This window comes from Camellia sinensis, chromosome 14, assembly GCF_055761805.1.
Source record: "Camellia sinensis isolate YWXY chromosome 14, ASM5576180v1, whole genome shotgun sequence".
NCBI classification, from domain to species: Eukaryota; Viridiplantae; Streptophyta; class Magnoliopsida; order Ericales; family Theaceae; genus Camellia; species Camellia sinensis.
The window spans coordinates 85,978,946-86,002,754 of NC_138974.1; the positions used below are offsets into that span (position 1 = coordinate 85,978,946).

The window sequence follows — 23,809 nt, forward strand, 5'->3', positions numbered from 1 at the left end:
GTTTGGGTGTGGGTATCGCTACTTTTGCGAGACATCCTCACATTTGTAAGAATTTATAAGAACGCTTAACGCATTTCCATAACTCACACGAGGTCTTGCCTACCTTCTTCCGGGGTACTTTATTCAGAATGTAATTCGCGGAGAGAATTGCTTCCCCCCACATGTCTGTGACAATCCAAAACTTATCAACATTGCATTCATCATTTCCTTTAGCGTCCTATTCTTCCACTCAGCAAATCCATTTGACTGAGGAGAATAAGGCATCGCGGTTTGGTGGATAATCTCGGATTGAACATAAATCTCAATAAATGGTGATTCATACTTACCACCACAATTACTTCTTAAAGCCTTAATTTTGCAGCCTTATTGATTCTCAACTTCATTCTTATAAAAAAACAAAATTTTCAATAGCCTCCTCTTTGCTTTTGAGCAAATAGATAAAACAATACTTAGTGCAATCATCAACAAAAGTGACGAAGTCACTACAATAAAGCTGAGTTTTTATGGCTCCACATTAACGGCATACAGTAAATGCAAGCTGTAGTTTCTTACTTTTACGACTTACTTTTTTTGCATATCGTAAATAATTTTCCAACCACGACGTGCATATGGCATGCCGTTAATACATCAACTATATATGACACGCGTATACCAGCTGAGAGGGAGATTTATGATCTGGATTAGGCCGTGGTAATGGTCGGACAGATTTGGGCCAGACAAGATTGGGCCGAGGTAGCGCGGTCCTATGCTGAAAGGATTTGCTCGGTTAAGGAAAGGCGTGATTGGACCGAGCTACATAGCTGCATGGTATAAAGGCCAGTCAAGTGAGATGTCCAGCGCCAGGAAAGGCGTGGTGGACCGGGGTTCATGAGTTAGCCCAGCAGGAAGGCCGACGTCAAACCAGCATGAGCTGTCCCGAGCTCGGCTCTGTCGGGATGCAGCCGAGCTCGGTCCTTATTAAGCGCGACAAGCGGAGCGCTCTGGCTAGTTGCATAGCACGGCCGTTGATAGTCGAGAAGATGCAGCCCGGCTGCCGAGCTCCCAATGCAGTGGGCTGGCAGTCGGGTTAGGTGATGTTCAGTAAGATTTATGCTGACAGATGGGGTAGCAGAACCACGTGTCGAGAGATCACTGGGAGTAGATTTGGGGCGCAGAAGGTATATAAGCAAGTCTGCGCCCCTATGCTGGACAGAGGAACACTTGGTAAGGAAATTCTTATACTCAAACACTCCTCTCTCTCTTTCTATCCTAAGGTGTGTGCTAACTTGATCGTCGGAGGGTTTTTCCGGTCACTCACCGCCGGGTAGCTCACCGTTATTTGCTCGCAGGTGATCGGACATAAACGGAGCTCGGAAGAAAGGAGTACGGGCTTGCCGGAATATTTGCTCCCCGTACAATTGGCGCCGTCTGTAGGAATCTTGACAGACAAAACCTTGTCTTCCAGGCTCATCTGATCGCCGTCTATGGCGAACAACGATGAGATTCTGTTGTCTGCTATCGACGGAGTTACCCTTGAGTCAGGCAAACAGAGAGAAGGACATCCAGCCATTCCTCCTATGGTGGACGTGGAGACTTCTCCCGGAGGACATTCAAGAGACGCGCGAGATAAGCGCGGAAGAAGCTTTGGTCATTCTCGGAGTCCAGACAGTCACCGGCGGCAGAGAGAATCGCACGCCAAACGACTGGAACGCAAGCTAAGGGACCAAGACGCCGTCATCCAGAGAATGGCGGCGGAGATAGAAGCTCTGAAACGGCATGTCAAGGGGAAGGGTGTTGCTAGAGTGGAAGACCATAGTGAGCGCACTCAAACATGCCGTTCAGGCAGTCAGAGCCAGCGCCATACCCCCTCCCTTTCTATCGCCAGTAGTTACAGGGTGGGAGATTCAGATGTGCTTGTAGAGAAGTCTAGCGTGCAAGATAGTACCTACCATCCTTTGCGTCCGGCGGCGACGTCGAGATATTCCTACTCCGTTCGTTCAGGTGACTTGCGGGTTGTCTTAAAGGATCGAGCTCGCCGACAGGAGACTAAAAGGGTGCCGGCGCTCCGACGGCTATCTTACGGGGTTTTAAGGAAGGCCATGGGCAACACACTTGTGCCGGGTGAAGGCAAGCTAGGGGCAAATTGGGAAGGACCCGACAAGATAACTGGTCTGGCGGGCGAGAGGGCATACCACTTGGAGGACTTGGAGGGAAGAGGAATACCCCAGCCATGAAGTGAAGTACTTTTGCTGAACTTTTCTATTTCAGCCGAGATGATTTACTCCGGCTCAATGAGCCGAGATGATTTACTCCGGCCAAATGAGTTGATGATTTGCTCAACTCTGAACTTTTAGCCGAGATGATGTACTCCGGCGAAATAAGTTGATGATTTGCTCAACTCTGAAGTTTCAGCCGAGATGATGTACTCCAGCGAAATAAGTTGATGATTTGCTCAACTCTGAAGTTTCAGCCAAGATGATTTATTCCGGCCAAATGAGTTGATGATTTGCTCAACTCTGAAGTTTCAGCCGAGATGATTTACTCCGGCCAAATGAGTTGATGATTTGCTCAACTCTGAAGTTTCAGCCGAGATGATTTACTCCGGCGAAATGAGTTGATGATTTGCTCAACTCTGAAGTTTCAGCCGAGATGATGTACTCCTGCGAAATAAGTTGATGATTTGCTCAACTCTGAAGTTTCAGCCAAGATGATGTATTCCGGCCAAATGAGTCGAGATGATTTACTCTGGCCAAATGAGTTGATGATTGCTCAACTCTGAAGTTTCAGCCGAGATGATGTACTACGGCGAAATAAGTTGATGATTTGCTCAACTCTGAAGTTTCAGCCAAGATGATGTACGCCGGCCAAGTGAGTCGATGGTTTGCTCAACTCAGAAGCTTCAGCCGAGATGATTTACTCCGGCCAAATGAGTTGATGATTTGCTCAACTCTGAAGTTTCAGCTGAGATTATGTACTCCGGCGAAATGAGTTGATGATTTGCTCAACTCTGAAGTTTCAGCCGAGATGATGTACTCCTGCGAAATAAGTTGATGATTTGCTCAACTCTGAAGTTTCAGCCAAGATGATGTATTCCGGCCAAATGAGCCGAGATGATTTACTCTGGCCAAATGAGTTGATGATTGCTCAACTCTGAAGTTTCAGCCGAGATGATGTACTACGGCAAAATAAGTTGATGATTTGCTCAACTCTGAAGTTTCAGCCAAGATGATGTACGCCGGCCAAGTGAGTCGATGGTTTGCTCAACTCAGAAGTTTCAGCCAAGACGGTTTACAACGGCAAAAGGAGTTGATGTTTTGCTCAACTCAAGGCTCTAGCCAAGATGCTTTATCCCAGCAGGAAGCTCAGAGGATGGCGGTGCGAACAACCGTGGAAGAGATCTAGGAAGTTTGGTTTTGGAAGACGTCAGTCAGAAGGCCGAGGAAAAGGGGCAATTGACAATCATTTTTGTGGAAAGACCAGAGTTCCTTGCCAAGCTGATGTTGCTCGACGAAAAGCAAGTCGCGGAGCGGACCTTGCTCGCGGACCTTGGAAGTTCCTTGCCAAGCTGATGTTACTCGCCAAGAAGGAAGTTGCGGAGCGGACCTTGCTCGTTTTCCTCGGAGTTCCTTGACCGAGCTGATGTCGCTCGCTAAGAAGCAAGTCGCGGAACGGACCTTGCTCGCCGACCTTGGAAGTTCTTTGCCGAGCTGATGTTGCTCGCCAAGAAGGAAGTCGCGGAGCGGACCTTGCTTGCCTTCCTCGGAGTTCATTGACCGAGCTGATGTTGCTCGCCAAGAAGCAAGTCGCGGAGTGGACCTTGCTCGCCGACCTTGGAAGTTCCTTGCCGAGCTGATGTTGCTCGCCAAGAAGGAAGTCGCGGAGTGGACCTTGCTCGCCTTCCTTGGAGTTCCTTGCCGAGCTGATGTTGCTCGCCAAGAAGCAAGTCGCGGAGTGGACCTTGCTCGCCGACCTTGGAAGTTCCTTGCCGAGCTGATGTTGCTCGCCAAGAAGAAAGTCGCGGAGTGGACCTTGCTCGCCTTCCTTCGAGTTCCTTGCCGAGCTAATGTTGCTCGCCAAGAAGGAAGTCGCGGAGCGGAACTTGCTCGCCGACCTTGGAAGTTCCTTGTCGAGCTGATGTTGCTCGCCAAGAAGGAAGTCGCGGAGCGGACCTTGCTCGCCTTCCTTGGAGTTCCTTGACCGAGCTGATGTTGCTCCCCAAGAAGCAAGTCGCGGAGCGGACCTTGCTCGCTGACCTTGGAAGTTCCTTGCCGAGCTGATGTTGCTCGCCAAGAAGGAAGTCGGGGAGTGGACCTTGCTTGCCTTCCTTGGAGTTCCTTGCCGAGCTGATGTTGCTTGCCAAGAAGGAAGTCGCGGAGCGGACCTTGCTCGCCTTCCTCGGAGTTCCTTGCCGAGCTGATGTTGCTCGCCAAGAAGGAAGTCGCAGAGCAGACCTTGCTCGCCTTCCTCGGAGTTCCTTGACCGAGCTGATGTTGCTCGCCAAGAAGGACGTCGCGGAGCGGACCTTGTTCGCCTTCCTCGGAGTTCCTTGATCGAGCTGAAGTTGCTCGCCAAGAAGGAAGTCGTAGAGCGGACCTTGCTCGCCTTCCTCAGAGTTCCTTGACCGAGCTGATGTTGCTCGCCAAGAAGGAAGTCGTGGAGCAGATCTTGCTCGCCTTCCTCGGAGTTCCTTGACCGAGCTGATGTTGCTCGCCAAGAAGCAAGTCGCGGAGCGGACCTTGCTCACCGACCTTGGAAGTTCCTTGCCGAGCTGATGTTGCTCGCCAAGAAGGAAGTCGCGGAGTAGACCTCACTCACCTTCTTGGGAGTTCCTTGCCGAGCTGATGTTGCTCGCCAAGAAGGAAGTCGCGGAGCAGACCTTGCTCGCCTTCCTCGGAGTTCTTTGACCGAGCTGATGTTGCTCGCCAAGAAGGAAGTCGCGGAGTGGACCTTGCACGCCTTCCTTGGAGTTCCTTGACCGAGCTGATGTTGCTCGCCAAGAAGGAAGTCGCAGAGCGAACCTTGCTCGCCTTCCTTGGAGTTCCTTGTCGAGCTGATGTTGCTCACCAGAAGGAAGTCGCGGAGCGGACCTTGCTCGCTGACCTTGGAAGTTCCTTGCCGAGCTGATGTTGCTCGCCAAGAAGGAAGTCGCAGAACGGACCTTGCTCGCCTTCCTTGGAGTTCCTTGACCGAGCTGATGTTGCTCGCCAAGAAGCAAGTCGCGGAGCGGACCTTGCTCGCCGACCTTGGATGTTCCTTGCCGAGCTGATGTTGCTCGCCAAGAAAGAAGTCGCGGAGCGGACCTTGCTCGCCTACCTTGGAGTTCCTTGCCGAGCTGATGTTGCTCGCCAAGAAGGAAGTCCCGGAATTGACCTTGCTCGCCTTCCTTGGAGTTCTTTGCCGAGCTGATGTTGCTCGCCAAGAAGGAAGTCGTGGAGTGGACCTTGCTCGCCTTCCTCGGAGTTCCTTGATCGAGCTGATGTTGTTCGCCAAGAAGGAAGTTGGGGAGCGGACCTTGCTCGCCTTCCTCGGAGTTCCTTGACCGAGCTGATGTTGCTCGCCAAGAAGGAAGTCGCGGAGCGGATCTTGCTCTCCTTCCTTGGAGTTCCTTGACCGAGCTGATGTTGCTCGCCAAGAAGGAAGTCGCGGAGCGGACCTTGCTCGCCTTCCTCGGAGTTCCTTGACCGAGCTAATGTTGTTCGCCAAGAAGGAAGTCGCGGAGCGGATCTGGCTCGCCGACCTTGGATGTTCCTTGACTGAGCTGATGTTGCTCGCCAAGAAGGAAGTCGTGGAGCGAACCTTGCTCGCCTTCCTTGGAGTTCCTTGACCGAGCTGATGTTGCTCGCCAAGAAGGAAGTCGCGGAGCAGACCTTGCTCGCCTTCTTTGGAGTTCCTTGGCCGAGCTGATCTTGCTCGCCAAGAAGGAAGTCGTGGTGCGGACCTTGCTCGCCTTCTAAGTGCGGTCACCGTCTTGCAGACTAAGAACCGAGGAAGAGTTACCCCAGTCAGATAGGTAATCCCAGTCACGCTTGCGCGGATTGAATTAAGGGGCAATTGAGAGGGAGATTTATGATCTGGATTAGGCCGTGGTAATGGCCGGACAGATTTGGGCCAGACAAGATTGGGCCGAGGTAGCGCGGTCCTATGATGAAAGGATTTGCTCGGTTAAGGCAAGGCGTGATTGGACCGAGCTACATAGCTGCATGGTATAAAGGCCAGTCAAGTGAGATGTCCAGCGCCAGGAAAGGCGTGGTGGACCGGGGTTCATGAGTTAGCCCAGCAGGAAGGCCGACGTCAAACCAGCATGAGCTGTCCCGAGTTCGGCTCTGTCGGGATGCAGCCGAGCTCGGTCCTTATTAAGCGCGACAAGCGGAGCGCTCTGGCTAGTTGCATAGCACGGCCGTTGATAGTCAAGAAGATGCAGCCCGGCTGCCGAGCTCCCAATGCAGTGGGCTGGCAATCAGGTTAGGTGATGTTCAGTAAGATTTATGCTGACAGATGGGGTAGCAGAACCACGTGTCGAGAGATCACTGGGAGTAGATTTGGGGCGCAGAAGGTATATAAACAAGTCTGCGCCCCTATGCTGGACAGAGGAACACTTGGTAAGGAAATTCTTATACTCAAACACTCCTCTCTCTCTCTCTATCCTAAGGTGTGTGCTAACTTGATCGTCGGAGGGTTTTTCCGGTCACTCACCGCCGGGTAGCTCACCGTTATTTGCTCGTAGGTGATCGGACATAAACGGAGCTCGGAAGAAAGGAGTACGGGCTTGCCGGAATATTTGCTCCCCGTACACCAGCCGTTAAAAATATTGAACATTTCACGGCACACAAAAAGCCAACCGTTAAAATTATTACACTTTTTACGGCGCACAAAAAGTCAATCGTTAAAATGTACACTTTCCATGCCACACATATGCTAGCTGTTAAAAGTATTTTATTTTTCACGACATGCAATTTTTGTCGTGAATAGTATGGCCAAAATAAAAATAGGCACCAAAATAAAAATTTGAGTGCCAATCACCAAACAAAAATATATTAAAATTTTGAGTTTTTACTAAATAACTCTTTTGCTTTCTAATTCGTCCAAACAGAAAGGGAACATAGGGTTTCAATCTCTCTCTCTGTGATGATGATGAAGGTCGAATGAATTGTTGAGGGTTACTAGGCTTATCTCATCTCCTTTTCAGCTGTGAATCTGAAATCAAAGGAAGGTTTCAATCTCTCTTTGGACACCGCTTCTTCTTCTAGGTCTTCATCTTCATCTTGAACAGAACCAAAAAATCTCTATCTCTCTCTCACTCTCTGTTCTTCTTGAGCAGAACCAAAAAACACTACCTAGAAAGACCCACTCTTTGTTCCCTTACATCCCTTACAATCCTACGGATTTCAATTTACAACTCGCAAGGGATAAGATTTGTATTCAGTCGCTGTTGTACCGACGCTGCTTCCTTCGAACTCGCAAGGTAATTTCGAGTCGCTGTTGTTGATTATGTTGTTTCTCTCTCCTCCTTTGAACTCGGCTGATGACTGTTTTTGTTTTTTGCTGTGTTGGGTTAGCGTTCTTCTTTATACCATAGTTTTCCCCTAATATAATTGATTGATTTTGTGATCCCTCCCTATTTTGTATGAGTTAGTTTGTGAAATTTCTGACAGCTCACCGATTCTCTAGCCTTAATCACCGCATAGCCCGTCATCCAATCGTAATCTCTCATCTCCTTCCCTTCTCCCTCTCTCTCTCTCTACTAATTCCTCTCTCCATTTTCCTCTTCTCTTCTGAACCCATTTCCTCATATGGGTTTTTACTTTTTTTGGCCTTTCTCAAAGTTTTGTTTCGTGATATCAATCTTTTTGTTCTGAGTTATACATTCTAGGGATTTCACAGTTTCGAATATGTTCGAAACTTGAAATCTTCACCTGCTTATTCTTTATTTAGCTCTTTTCTATAATTTCTTTTTCTAGGTACCACCAAATTCACTCACTTTTCAATTGGTTTTGAGTTTCCAATCATTATTTTAAAAAAGAAAAAAAATTAAAATTAGAATTAGGTTCTGTTCTGGTCTTGTGGAAACAGAGATTAATGGTTAACAGTTACAACACAATTGAATCATTTTAAGGTCTCATAGTTTTTGACCAATTTTTATTATTGATAAAAAAATTTATCTCAGCCCTTTGTGTTCATGGTCATTTTGGAGTTTCTTGGAATTAATTCATTTTATTGTTAGACAAGTGTTTGGCTTGGAGAATTGAAGTAGGTTAGGATGGGCCAAACATAGATGCATCAGGGGCATTGGTGTTTTATTGGGCTTTCTCATTTGTTTGCAATATGATGAGGGTTAAGTTAAAGATAAAGAGATTAGAGAGCACTAGTAATCGACAAGTGACCTATTCGAAAAGAAGGAATGGAATCTTGAAGAAAGCTAAAGAATTATCCATATTATGTGACATTGACATTGTCCTTCTCATGTTTTCTCTAACTGGAAAGGCAACATTATTCCGCAGAGAGCGCAGGTATTTTCAAGTCTCCAATTATGCCTATATAAAAATGTTCATGAAATTTGATGGATGGCATGACAAATTAAATAAAATTCACTAGGATTTATGTGCACCATTTATCATTTCTTGAAATCATGTGTTTTTTTTTTTCAACAACATTGAAGAGGTTATTACAAAATTTGCTCAACTGACACCAAAATTCGCTCAACAAATTTGCAGCTGGAGTTCTTCTCTCTCTTTGCCCTATAAATTGCAATTTTTGTGCCCTAATTGATTTTTCCTTGCCAAATGCATTTTTGTTCTTTCCAGATTTCTATTTTAGTGCTAATTCCTCTATTAGTTTCATCCATTAGATCTGTCAATTAAGTTCTGGACTAAAAATCTCAAAATATTTCAAAAAGGAAATGACATTTTAAAAACTGCATTTTTTCACTTCAATTAATGAAACTAATAAAAGTCACAGTCTATTGAATATGGCATCTGCTAAATGCTAATAGCGAGAGCTTAAACTATTTTCTCCTTTTCATCTTCCCTGGAGAGCAGATAGAGTGGTTTTATGGGTTTGAATTACAATCTAAATATTTGTTTGTCTGGTGTTCGACTAGACTGTACACTATTGTTTTGTGCCTTTATGGTTGAACAGTAGCACTTTAAATCTTTCGGGTTTCTATTTTTATGGCTATGAAAATTCTGGCAAACAAGTGTTTCGATTGGATATTTATTTCTTGGTGGTGATGAAAGTTTAGGGTGCATTGCGAAAAAAGTGGTGAAGAAAGCTTAGAGATGGAATCGGTGTATGCACCGAAGTGCCACATATCACATGAAGTGAACCATTTACATGAGGGCTTAAGCATGTAAGTGCTATTGCTAAATTGATAGTATTATTTCTTTTCTGTTAAATCCTTGGTTTTTACGATGTTCTTGACCTGATTAACTCTTGCTACTTGTGTCTGAGTTTGAGTTCTGGTGCTTATGAGATGGACTCCCCGTCTCTCCAACTTGACGATGTCTCTTTCCTAGCAATCGTAATTATTATAGCTTTAAAAAATTTCATAATTTCAATGGAGTTACCCTAGACCTGACTGGTTTCTTTGCTAGTTATTGCAGGATATAATTTTAAGTTCATAACACCTTAAAGGGGAACTTAAAATAAAAAATTTCAAAACTATGACATGTTTTGCATTCATGAGAGTTTTATGTTGGAAGTACACATGATTTTTACTTAGCTAATTGTATTGAAGTGAAATTGCTATGGTTGTATTCTAAAATTATGTTTAAAGAATCTTAGTTTAAGTCATTAAAATTTTCTAGAAGATGCTGTTTATGATTAGGTAAGTTTACATTAATGATATTTGTTTTGGCCTTTTCTGATAAATTATTTAGTTTGTATTCTTGTATCATCATTGAGAGGGCAATTTATGAGTAAATCGGGCCGAGCTGGGTAATGGGTCGTTCTATGGGCCATAATAAGAAGGGCTTAGTAAGTGGGCCACAGTCCAGGTGTTAGCTCGGTCCAGGTATGGAAGGGACCTAGCATGTGTTAGCTCGGTCCAAGAATAATCACGGTCACCACGGCCGGAGTAGAGATAGTTGGCTCGGTCAGGGTATTCGAAGCTGAGGTATGGTGCTTTGACTTGATAGACCTCGTTCTGGTTGGCGCGGTGGAAGCTTGCCGAGGTTAGTTCGGTCTCAATGGGCACAACCGAGGTAAAAACAGATAAAAGAAGGGATGAGCTAAGGCATAGCTCGGTTTGAGTTGTCATTTCCGCATGACAATACTAGCTCGGTCGTGGTAGGCATGACAATACATGCCCCCTCGCCATTCAGAATATTGTGGTAGGCATACTACGCCATCGCAAGCAGAGAGTAGGAGCCTCAGAACAGGCGACACTCAATCAAGGACTTCCAGGACTCGTTACTCCAGGTCTGAGAGAACGAGAACATTGAGGTCTTACACTGAGGGAAGCACCTATCGGCCCTCACGTATGCACCAGACATCATCCAGGCAAACGGAGTTGCCTAGATTGTTCGACTTACAGACTGTGCTTGAAGAAAGGGCACGATGAAATGAGGATACCAGGGCATGCGACCCTCGCAGAGTTTCAGCCCTTGAGCGGTTGGCTCCTCGGACGCATGGAAGCGTCGAGGTGGGAATGCCAATACCACGTCTTGCTTACGAACCGACAGACAAAGCATTAGCAAAGCTACATAGCTCGTCGTTCGTTCCGGCGATTGAGAACGCACCATTACCTTCAGGCTTCATCTAGCCTAAATTTACGACTTACGAGGGGAAGACAGACCCTTACATGCACCTGAGCCACTTTTGTCAGGTCATGGCAGTATACTGACGGAACGAGGCTTTGATGTGCATCCTATTCCCATCTAGCCATGGCGACCTAGGTTTAACCTGGTTCGAAAGGCTACCAGAAGACAGCATAGCCTCCTGGGCGCAATTAGCGGAGACGTTCGTGACAAGGTTCAGAACGAACACCAAGACACCAGTAGAGATTGATCAGTTACTCTCTATTGACATGGGCGACAAGGAGACGTTGAGATCCTACAACAGTCGTTATTGGGAGACCTTCAACCAGATAGGAGATTGCCCCACAAAACTCCCCATCGCGCAATACAAAAGAGGTCTTCCAGTCGAAAACAGGCTGAGGGACTCAATTACCATGACGCCTCCTGTAGACGGCGCCCGCGTGGGCCTCGCTGCTACAGTTCGGACTCGATTTGTGTCGCGGTTCTTAATCTGAACCAAAGAGTCCAAATCTGGCAAATCGTTTTGAGAAACAGATTTTTGAAAAAGTAGTGCCAAACATGGACTGCTTTGCCAGATACAGAGTCGCCACCTAAATATTTTTTGTGGGAGAATTTAGGAAACCCTGACTCGGTGCCGAAGGCCACATGTCCGTCATCACCGGAGTTGTCTCGGCTCGGGAGCTTGGGTACGATCGGGGAAGGTCAGCTATGAGCACCCCCTTTCGCCCGGTCCGAAGACCGGCCTCTACTAACCGTGATATCCTTTTTTGAAAACTTTACGTGTTCTAAAACCAATTATTAGCCTAGAATTACTATGTTATGCGCACAACAAACAAGTATAGACTAGATTGCCTAATTTGGAAATAAACATTGCATATCCGTTCGGTTTGAAAATGCTTTGGAATTTGCTACTCGCAAGTAGGCTAAAATACGGATTTCAACGAGTTTTTCCAACTCAAACAATCCAACCTTCACCCATAGGCGTTCAAAATAGTTTAACACATAAGCATCTAGCCACATGTTAAGCATGCTGTCATGGCAATATTCACACTCATGTGATATGCTAAAGCGGAAACACTTACATAGTACTCCGTGCCAAAACAAAGAACTTGTTAGCAAACAGGCATGATCCAAGTCCATGTGAAGTGCCTAATGCATCGCATACAAAATGTTACTAGAATAGGCTAGGCTATCCTAAACATGTTATGTGAAAATGCACAATTGTCACATATTCAATTTTTTGATTTGAAGTACGAATGCAATTAGCATGATGTACCGAGCTTAATGCATGTAATACAAAATGCATGAATGCACGCATGCATAGCATAAGGTATGCTGAATTTAAACATGCCCTAATCTACCACCGTAAGCAGGTAAATAAAAGGGAAGAAAGAAGTGGGGTTGGAAGACATACACACCACCCACACACACTTATTACAGATTTACCCTCACTCGGAGGGACCGAATAAATATTACAAATTAATTAACTACGCAAGCTAATTAATATTACAAATTAACTAATTTAATTAACAAATTAAATAAATTAATTAAAGCAGGAAAACGCCTCGGGAAGCGCGCCACCATGCATGGGCTGCTTCTGTTTTCCTTCCTTTCCTCCTCTGGAGGCTGTCAAAGCCTCAGGACTGATCCCTTGGACAGAGAGGATCACCACCGGCTGATTGAAATTGCCACCGGCAGTGTGGTATGGCCATCGGCACAAAATTGAATCTGTCGGCAGAGAAAATGGTGCCGGTCGGCACATTACACTGCCGGTCGGCAGAGTATTCCTGCAGAACCTGCAACTCACAGCAACAGAGGGCAAAACAAAGCATGGCAACACAATTCAAGGCATGTACGCACCAACCACGTCCCTTATCATTGTGATGACTCAAAGGGACATGTACCTCGGTTCTCGGACCACCAATCACGCATTTCCATGCATGATGGCCCAAAGAACCAAGTATGCAACTTTGATTTCAAATGTATGCAAACCAATCAAACAAAACTCCCAATCCCTATCACCCAAGTCAAGGGACAAGGAATGCATGCAAGATGCAATGCAACCTAGGCATACAAGCTAAGGATGCAACATGGCATGGCAAAGCACTTATGCAAGCATACAAGCATACATATGGCAATGCAAATAAATGGAAAGATGGACTTATACATGAATTAGGCAGCTCGAAAATAGACCTAAAACAGTGGCCATAAGTGCTAAAGAGTGAGGGCTAAATGGCATACACACACACATGCACATAAGGACCAACACTTAAGCACAAATCAAGCAACATTCAAACACACTTGAAAGGGACAAACATGAACAATTAGCATGCATTATAAGCCTTGAAATCATGCTAATACATGGTGCCAAACCAAGCAACAAATCAAGCCAAGCATGCACCAAATGGCCTAAGTGTTCAAAGCAAATCAATGAGGCATTGAACTACACTTAACATGACCAAACATGGCATGAAAAGAAGGACCAAAATCAGAGGTTTAGCATGTTAAAACAAAGCTAAAGGACTACTTAGATGTCATCTAAGTGACTCAAAAAACAAAGACATGCATAAACAACGAAACTTGGAGCATTGCTACACAAGCTTCCAAAGCATTAAAGAGGCATGCAAGGCAATCAAACAAGCATGGAAATGAGACTGAAATGGCATGTAGAATGATCCCAAATCACCAAAACAATGCAAAGATGGCATGCTACACATGCACATACTCAAGGCCAACAAGCCCAAATACAAAGGAGCTATATAATGCATGCTAAAATCAACCCAAATACTTATGGACAGACCTAGAACATGGCAAAATAAGCACATAATCTTCACAAGACTAAGGCCTCGTTTGGCAAGAGGCTATTTTAGCCAATTAGCCAAAAAGTTACTAAATTAGCCAAAAAGCCAACAATCCATACCAAAAAGTCAAAGATTCTCTTTTCTCTCTACTTTTTGCACATCTTTTCGTAATTAGCCAAAAAGTCATCCCAAACATACAAGTTTTTTTTACTTACTTTTTTAGCCAAATAGCCAAAAAGTTACTAAATTAGCCTGTTCCCAAACGAGGCCTAAGCCTAAAACATGCTCCAACAAAGGCTAACAACCTAAGGCACATTAAGGCATTACATGGCAACTATGCTAAACATGCATGGAGTTCCAAAACTAACTTGAAATCATGTTATATTATGGATATATAAGCATGAAAAACAAACCAAACATGCTCAACACACACTCAAGCATAGGCTTCCTTAAGAGGTCAAAATATGCCCTTTTCAAGGACAACAAGGAGAGGGGGTGGCCCTCTCCTTCTTGGGACTTCAAAGCATCATCTTCACCACTGAAATCCCTCAAGATTTCAGTGGTGAAGAGACCTCAACACCAAAATCCCGGAGCTAGCACAAAATGGCTCAAAAAGAGGCCTTTTGAGGTCTAAGGGTGGTCAACAACCCTCAAACAACAAAACACTCTTAATAAACAATAAAGAGGGCCTAAAAAAAGAACTTTTTTATGTTATACAATAATCACAAAAACAGCTCTAAGATAGGTATAAAATCAATGCAAAAATGGGGAAAAAAAGGACTAGAATCTCACCCTTGAAGACCCCTTTACAAATGATGCTCCAATGACCTCCTTTGGCTTGAATCCAACACCAAAATCTCAAAACAAACCCTTTAGAACCTCAGCTCCAAGAGGAAGGTGAAACACTAGGTGTTTGTGTGCAATAGTGAGACACAAAACACCTAGTGAACAAAATGAGAGGGAAAGAGAGATAGAATGTGTATCTCACCCAAACCCTAGAACAAGAGCTCAACAATGGCTGTTTTGCTCTCCAAAATATCCTAAGTCTAACCTTCTCTCCCCCCTTTTGCCTTAGAGAGAGCTTCTCTCTATATGTCTCTTGTAAAGCTTACAAGACAAGCTTTGCAAGAGGGAGATCCCTCCGTACACGTGTATGGAGGGATGCAATAGCAAGACAGCTGTCTAAAAATATCTGCAAAAGCAGATGAACAGCAATCGGCCGGCCAAAAATGCCATCTTGGCCAAAAAGAGTGCCGGTCGGCAACAAAAAGTGCCGGCCGGCAAACTATATTGCCGGTGGCAGCAGACACCAGCCGGTGGCCTCTAGCCAATGCCGGTGGTGGGTGGGGATGGTCTACAAGCCCCACCCTGCCTCTCAAGGGCAAGATGCAAGTGTTTGGTGCAAAACCAGACACTAAACGGTCAAGTTCGGAGATCCTGAGGCAAGGCGCGCGAGCTGAGGCCTCCGGGAACTCCAAACGAACACAAACATGGAAGATCACCGTGTGTTCAAACAGTGACGTCCAAGTCTTGAGGACGGTCAAAAATGGGGTGTCTACAGTTGCCCCTCTTTGACAGAACTCGAAAGTCATAACAATGACGGGAGTGAATGTCAAAGCCCAGAGACGACCCATTTTTGACAAGGCCGAAGACTTAGACAAACATGCAAGACAAACAAGGTATGCGCCCAGAGGCAGGGGCAAAATGCAAGACAATGCACGAAGCCGAGCATAACTTATGATCATGCAAAGAAAGCTGTAATGAAGCAAACATGCGACAGTTTTAAGCTAGCATACCAAACTACACTACAATGCAGAAAGGATGTAAGAGAATTATGGAATTCTCAATACGTCTCACTCGGGAGATACAATACCTGTGCGGCTCGTCTGGTTGCACCAGCTTCAAATGAACCGTACATACAATATCGTGCCTGCAAAGAAAACAAACTTAACAGGCACAATATGGTTAGCAACATGCATGACAATGCAAAATGGATGCAAAACGATATGCAATATATACAAAACAATGTATAAATAATGCAAATGAAGATGCAATGTAATTGAAACAATGCAAGCTACATGCAAAGCATTTGAATCGTGATCCAATCACGAACGGTTCGAAACCACACCTATGTCAAATAGATTGATGGAGATAACAAGTCTGTCTACCATAGAACGGTCAACTGAACTATGAGTATTGTAGACAGACGCAAGAACAAGTATTGGGTGGAATCAACATAAGTGGGGAAACGACCCACTGGAGAAAGGACTACGATCCTAATGCCAGATGCAAAAATTACACTACAATGTAATACATGAATATGGCACGCGGGCCAAACCAAATCTTGCCTAGGAAAGGCATGTACGCATACAGGCCATGTGTAACACAGAAAAGGTGCTGCAACCCTCAACCAACATACCAGCGTGGAATCGGCGCGATACACATGCAGAACTGTGTTTTAACATGAAAAGTAAGGGCACATACCAGACCAAGCTCAACCTGGAAAGGCACAAGCCATAGGCGGAAGATGATGCAATGAATGCATGCAATCTACAATGCAATATCTACAAATATGCGATTGAGTGGATATTTACAACATGCATGACAATGCAGTGCAATGCGACCTACTGGGGAAAATGCAATGGATGCATGCAAGCTACAATGGAAATGCATGACAATGCACTATGATGCAATGACTATGATTGCAACTTTCCCTATCTAACCAACAGGGTGATATACTAGGTTGGTTCAGTATCCAGAACTGAGGCGCAGACAAGCTGCCTCAACCTATGGGGCTTCCATACAGATTTCAAGCCGAGGGTAAACCTCTAGGTATTTAAACCAGACTTTAGTCTCGGAACTCTCGAACCTTTGCGTTCTTAGGCATAAGCCGTTCGAACTCTAGTTTCCACCGTCCCAGTTGGTCTTCTAGGAACTCATCGCAAACATAGGTAGGTGGCTTTACCAGACCACCGAAAGTCGTTCGGGCATGACAAACACCAAAGCAATTGCACCTTTAGAGGATTTAAGGTCTCCTAGACCGGAATGCAAAATGTATGCATGACAATGCATGTTTTGTTGTTTTTTTTTTTGTTTTTGAAATGCAAATGATGTATGAAATGCATGTTGCATGGAATGCGCGACAACACGCGGCTCAAGAAGTGCACGGCAATGCGAACACTAAAGGTCTTACACCTTCCAAGGATTTAAGGTCTCCTAGACCGTACGTGTTTAAGGTCTCGCCAGACCATGCGTGTTTAAGGTCTCGCCAGACCGGCGGTATTGCACGACAGTATGATGCGCAAAATAGCGCAATGCGTTAGGCAACACGAGTGCACAGGACAGTGCGATGGAATGCATGCAAAATGCAATGAGATGCGCAAAATAGCGCGAAATTTGAAATGCACAGAACAGTGCGATGCGCAGAACAGCGCGAGATTTGAAATGCACAAAACAGTGCGATGCGCAGAACAGCGCGAGGTTTGAAATGCACAAAACAGTGCGATGCGCAGAACAGCGCGAACAATTTTGAAATGCACAAAACAGTGCGATGCGCAGAACAGCGCGAGGTTTGAAATGCACAAAACAGTGCTACGGTTTGAAATGCACAAAACAGTGCGATGATTCGAATTGCACAAAACAGTGCTACGGTTTGAAATGCACAAAACAGTGCGATGATTTGAAATGCACAAAACAGTGCGACGGTTTGAAATGCACAAAACAGTGCGACGATTTGAAATGCACAAAACAGTGCGATGATTCGAATTGCACAAAACAGTGCTACGGTTTGAAATGCACAAAACAGTGCGATGATTTGAAATGCACAAAACAGTGCGACGGTTTGAAATGCACAAAACAGTGCGATGCGCAGAACAGCGCGAACAACTTTGAAATGCACAAAACAGTGCGATGCACAAGACAGCGCGAGGTTTGAAATGCACAAAACAGTGCAATGCTAAGTGCGACATGCATGCCATACGGAATGTAAATGGGCTTAAATGCGCAACAACGCACGTATTCCAGAATGCATGACAATGCATGGAATGGAAATGCAATGATGATGCATGAGAAATGTGCACGATAATGCAAAGGGGTGCGTGTTGCAACGCATGTAACACGTGCATAACAATGCAAATGTGTGGCGCATGACAACGCAATGTAATGCACCGAAGTAGTGTGATGAACTCGTGCAACACACATGGGGCAACTTTTGAATTAAAAAAAGGATACAAAAAGGATACACCTTGCATGAATTCGAGTGCCACGCACTGGAGACACGGCCCGCGGTCAAAACGGAGGCCGGTTGAATGCCGGAGATGCACTTTCTTGCACTTTCTTGAGCTATGAAGACCACGAACTTCTCATATGGCCTAAACAAGGCCGTGGGAACCCCACCGGCTGAAATATGAGGCCACCGGCTGGCCATCGGCACAAAAACAATTCCATCGGCACAAAAAAAGTGCCGGCCGGCACAAAACATTGCCGACCGGCAAACAGTTGCTGATGCGGGGCAGTTTTGACTTTTCACCTTGGGTGTTATAAAATAGGGCTTCAAGCCCTATTTCCTCATTTCCTCCACGCCGAAATCCCTTTCTCTCTCTCTCTAGAGCTTTTTCTCTTCCCCGTTTCTCCGTTTCTTCGCGTTCTACGCCCGTTTCGTCGTCGGATTCGCGTTTCTCTTCGCGTTTCGGACGTTTTCGACCGATCACATTCTCGTTTCGGTGCCTCGTTTGGCGTTCTCGCCTTTTCGGGGTTTGTTCCCCTCACTTTCCTCTTCATTTCCGTGCCCTTTCACATTCCGGCCTTCCCGGCCATTTCCGACCTTCTCGGGAGTTGACTTTCCGGTTGACTCTTCGTATTCCGGCTCGGTTTTCCTTTTCCGGCCATTTTTGACATCACTCTCTACATGGCGGACGACATTCCACGTGGCGGGACTCCTCCGGACCACGAGATGGATCCCGGGGTCGAGCTCCTACCACTGAGCGAGCGCCCGTTCGACCCGGCGACCTACCGGCCGGCGATCCACGTTCTGCCCCCAGACGGCCTGCGTCAGTTCCGGAGCTTTGAGAGGTACGCGGCGCCTGAGCTACTACTACGCGAGCCTACCTCCCATCTGTCTTTCAGCACTTCCGAGGTAACTTTTCATCTTCTGTTTTACTTTCTGCAATGTAGGATACAAAACTGCCATAGTTAGTTGTATTGTCTAACTGCTGAAATCTGATATGCCGTAGACCGTAGTTGACTGTAAACATACATACAACTGATATCTGCTTGAGACTGACACATGCACACACACTGCACTAGCCCTGAATCATTCAAACACACTGCGCTCACTGTATTTCACTGCATACACACTGGCACCCAGTATTCGTCTGAATCTGTTAAATTTGCACACAATGCTATATCTGTTATGAAACACCCAAACACGTTGACACAGCACACGTATTCCACTGTAAGCGCATCGGCACCCGGTATTTGCCTGAAACTGACAAACTTGCATACATGCTATATCTGTCCTTTCAAAACTGCATTTTGAATGTTGTCCTGCAATTGTCATTTTCTGTTTGCAGGAGGGTTCCCATACCATTCGCGGGTATGGGAATACTGGTGCACGGGAGTGGTATGATGAGCTCCCTGATGCGGTCCAGCGCATCGTGGACCGGGCGGGCTTCGGCACCTTCTGCCGAGGGCTCTCCAGGTTGTCCACATGCAGGCCTCTCCTTGCCACTCTGGCGGAGAGATGGTGGGACACCACCGATTCTTTCCACTTCTCTGCTGCAGGGGACATGACGATGACCCCTTATGACTTCTCGATGCTCACAGGCATCGGGGTAGGGGGTGATCCGATCCCCTTCGACACCGACATGGATGAGTGGACCGCCGCTCAGGTCCATTTACTGGGGGAGGCCCCACCACTAGCTCGTCCAGGCTTCGTGCGGTACTCCTGGTTCGAGACACAGTTCAGGGTTCAGCCCGTTTTGGAGGAGGTGCAGATGACCCCAGAGGACGAGGAGAGGTATGCTCGCGGCTTCCTCATGTTCCTGTTCGGGACTACCATCTTCGCCGACTGGGCGAACACCGTGCCTCTCTGCCTTCTCAACGCACTGGTGGACGTCCGGGATATCTTGCACTACGATTGGGGCGGCGCTGCTCTGGCCACCCTGTACGGATATATGAGCTCGGCTTCTCGTGGCAACGGCCAGCTGCTTGGAGGTTACTGGCGGGCTTGGGAGGTACATTTCTTCTCCACTTTTTCATTCCTGTCTCGTACTTTCTGTACTCAGTACACTGCACACACTGTGGTCTGCTCTATACTTGCTGTATACTGTACACACGGCACACACATACATTCTGCTTTACACTGACTGTACATTGCTCACACTGTACACTGTACACAATACACTACACAACACACGGCTCTGCCATTTCTGCTTTATTCTGTATATTCTGCTTTTTCTGATAGTCATACTGACATCCGTTTTGCAGTTGTGGGTTTACGCCTACTTTCCTAGGCTTGCCCTCGTGCCAGTCGCGGAGCCTCCTCCGGCTGTCCCGTTCTCGAGTCGCTTCGACGGGAGATGCACCCGGCGACCACGGGAGATATTCGGCTTCTTCCGCCGATATTTTGACACCATCACCCCGGCCGAGGTATGCTTTACTTTCAGTTCATTTAGCTTCGCTTTCCCACTGCATGTTTCAATAACAGTAGATAACAAACTGTCCGTCACTTTCAGATCACATGGCGGCCATGGGCCTCCTTGCCGTCGGCGATGCGGGGTCGGTTCCCTGGTGCTGAGGAGACCTCGCGTTTCCGGATCTTGCTAGAGGGCCCGGTCTGTCGGGCTTGGTACCTGGGGGAGCGTTTTCTACGCCAGACCCGCGGGTTACCTGAGCAGATAGTCCCGGCTCACCCTCCTGCAGAGATGAGGGAGACTGAGGGGCTGACCACTGAGCAGCTGGATGATTACTCTATCGGTTGGGAGGAGGCCGGCTTCCGAGGCACTGGAGACTATCAGGAGTACGTGCGGACGTACCTGATGCGCCCCCTGAGCGGCCGTCGAGCAGAGGGGGCTAGGCCTGTGGCATCGGCGGCTGGGGCCGGAGCGGGAGTTGGAGTAGGGGCTGCGAGGAGGGCCCGAGTCCGTGGCAGGGGCGGAGTGCAGGGAGGACGGGGAGTTGGCTGGCCTGCCCTGCCCGCTGTACTGACTTTCCAGGGGCAGGGTGGGTCGACCTATCAGATACCCTTCGCCCCTCCACCGGCTGGTCACGAGTTCATTGATGTCCCCGACTTACCTCCGGTACGTATTACTGCATTTTTGTACAGTCATTCACCTCAGTTTACTTGATATTCCACAGAATATTGATGCATCTGATACTTTTTCAGGCCTCTTCTGAGTACACCCGTCAGTCGTTGGCGATGAATGCCTCGATGATGGGGATGCTCCAGCGGACTTTTGACCTCCTAGCCGTCTACAGCATACCGGTATGTCCTTCTGACACTGGCCTGAAACCATTCATACACTGCTTTACATAATCTGATGCACGGCACAACACATGATACACTGATCTCACAGTATCTGAACACTGCATACACTGCGTTCTGCACCGTACCCTACACTGATAAACTGCTCACGGCATTCATACACTGTACTCACGCACTGCATTCTGCACTGATAAACTGCTCACGGCATACTGATGCATTTCCCTTTTCGTGAACTTTTCAGCCTCCTTTCCAGATTCCCATGGCAGGAGGTGCTCCAGCTAGACCTTCTGTCCCTGCTCGGAGGAGAGATGAGGAGGGCAGGATATTTCCCCGTACCAGGGGAGGGCGTACTCACATCGGGAGTAGCTCGCGAGCTCCAGTCCCGGACGATGACGACGACGAGGAGTCAGAGGCGGAGGGAGGGTCATCGGAGGAGGAGACCGGAGACGGTTCTAGCTCGGGCTCTGATGACGACGCTGATGATGCTCCTGGACCCTCGTCCAGGAAGAGGACTAGGATGGACTGACGGCCCTTGGAGCGCTTGACATAGATGCAGATTTTTGCTATCTTTTCTTTCTTTTTTGTACTTTTCTTTTTGGTTGGTAGATAGATTACCTTGTACTGCCGCAGGCAGATTTTGTTTCCAAAACTTGTACAATTTAAAAGATAATGAAATGAAACGGACTTTTTATCTAAAAAAAGTGTTTACATTGACACATTTCATGCATTGCATCGCATCTCATCATGTTACACCTCAATGTAAATGGAATTGATTGGTTGTCTGAAAATTAAACGCTTGCACTGTAATAATCAGATAACTAAACAGCCAACAGCAAAATAACCCAAGCAACCCACTGCCTGATTCTGGACACACAGCCCTTGCTTTACTGGGGATTAATCTGCACACAGCCCATAACACAGCATTCGATTCATTCTGCACACGGCAATTTCTGAACAAACAGCCCAATCTGACAAGACGGCCTCAAAGGTGGAACCGGTTGAAGTTAAAACACGCTTGAATGTAGAGAATGGCACAGCATTCTTGAGCATAAATGATTTTTGAAATTGAATGAGGTTTTTTTTCAAACCGGGATATCGAGTCTACAACTGAACACAGCGGGGAGGACTCAAACAAAGAGGTACACGACCTAAACATAACGAGACACGCTCGGGAGAGACTCAAAACAAAAGACGAGACCGTCAAATGAAAGAGACACGACACACAGACGCGTAAACGAAGATGGGAGACCTCGGACCACGAGGAGCCAGTTCAATCTGGGTATTGTTTCCCACCCTGCCTGATTTGTGATTCTCACATCACTCGACTCTCAAGCTTGGATTTTTTTCTCGAAACCCTTTTCCTCACTTTTCTCTCAACTTACACCTCTCTATTCTTCATATCTCTCATTTTTCATCCCTCCCCGGGGTGATTGATGGATAAATAGAAAGGTGTGGGTTCACGCCCGATGCCGTTAGCTCACAGCTATTTCTTCCGGCGGGCAGAGCGCCCTTCTGGCAAGTACGTCGATGACGGGGGAAAGACAGAACGCCTGGCTCGACTGTGCCCCTAGTTCATCATTTTAACCATTCTTTGTTTTTGCTTTCTACTAAAACAGTTTTGATCAAAATGAGAGTCGGATTAATGTACTTGTTCGATTTTTGATTTGAAAAGCATGCAAGTCAGGCAGCAAGCACTGAAAGTTTTCCTTTTTTGGGTCCAAGACAATGGTCCAGTTTTGGAAAATGAAATAGTTTTCGAGAAAATAGTCAATCCTCAGTAAAAATTTTCAAAAACTATTTTTCAAACAGTCAATGCCCAACGAGCATGGAACTTACTCTTCGAGATGCGCGACCTCGGATCGGAGGCAATGGAAAATTGCCCCTGGTTTGAAGGGGGGTGGGAGGCAATGGAAAGTTGCCCCTAGTTTGAATGGCGGCTCACGGTGGCTTGTGGCGACGGAAAGTTGCCCCTTGTTTGGGATGGTGCCGCAGCAATCCGCGGACAGTCTTCATTGGCGGTGGTCGAGCTCTTAGACACAGACATGACGAAGACGGTCACAACACATATATGGACACAATCACCTTGAAGGGTGTTGGCCACTGGACTTTGGGGATGAAATCGAAACCATTGCATGGACTGAGACGCTTATGAAAGCGTTGGGGGCTGGACTTCATGATGAAGTTGCCTACGTATCCCAAACATGGGAATCAAGCCTTACGTAGTTCCGGTTAAGGTCCACTCGGGTATTTTAACCTTCACCTTTTTTTAGGCTCTCACTTTTGCCAAGGCGCCCAATGCGGGTTTTCGACCTTGCGAGCTTCTTTTCATTTTCTTTTGTTCGTTTCTTTTTCTTTTCTTTTTTTTCTTTTCTTGCTTTTTTTTCTTTTTTTCTTTTTCAATCTTTCTTTTCGTATTTTTCTCTTTTTTTGTATTTTTCTCTTGCTCTAACTTTTGCCTGGGCCGCCCTTCCGGGTTTTCGGCCCAGCGAGCCTCTCAAAGGGTAAAAGAGTAGCAAGTCCATGCCAAATGGTCTTTTTTTTTTTTGAAATTGAAGCCTCTCTGTGTCTAGGAGAACGGCTGTTGCACTGATTTGCGGAGAATCCATCCCGGTTGCTCTACGAGCTTCTTCCGACGAGATCTACTCCTTCTGATTCGGCTTTGGTGCCTCTTGCTCGAGGGCTGTTTCGAAACTGGCCACACGGGCCTCCATGGCGTTTGTCCGTTGAACTTTCTGAACATTCTGAACGGGTTCAAACTCGGAAAACAAATAGGTTGAATCTTGAGGCTGAGA

General features: G+C 46.6%; 1 long non-coding RNA gene across 5 annotated transcripts in view; it reads left to right on the forward strand.

The window, feature by feature from the left end:
- Positions 1-7,035: 7,035 nt before the first annotated feature.
- Positions 7,036-23,809, forward strand: part of LOC114289807 (uncharacterized) — a 52,627-nt gene continuing 35,853 nt past the window's right edge. For 3 of the 5 annotated variants that reach the window (XR_014350840.1, XR_014350838.1, XR_014350841.1), the window contains exons 1-2: positions 7,036-7,441; positions 9,218-9,325. This is a non-coding gene — a long non-coding RNA (uncharacterized LOC114289807). The remainder of the gene's footprint in view (positions 7,442-9,217; positions 9,326-23,809) is intronic. The other 2 variants (XR_014350842.1, XR_014350839.1) reach the window with 2 other exon arrangements.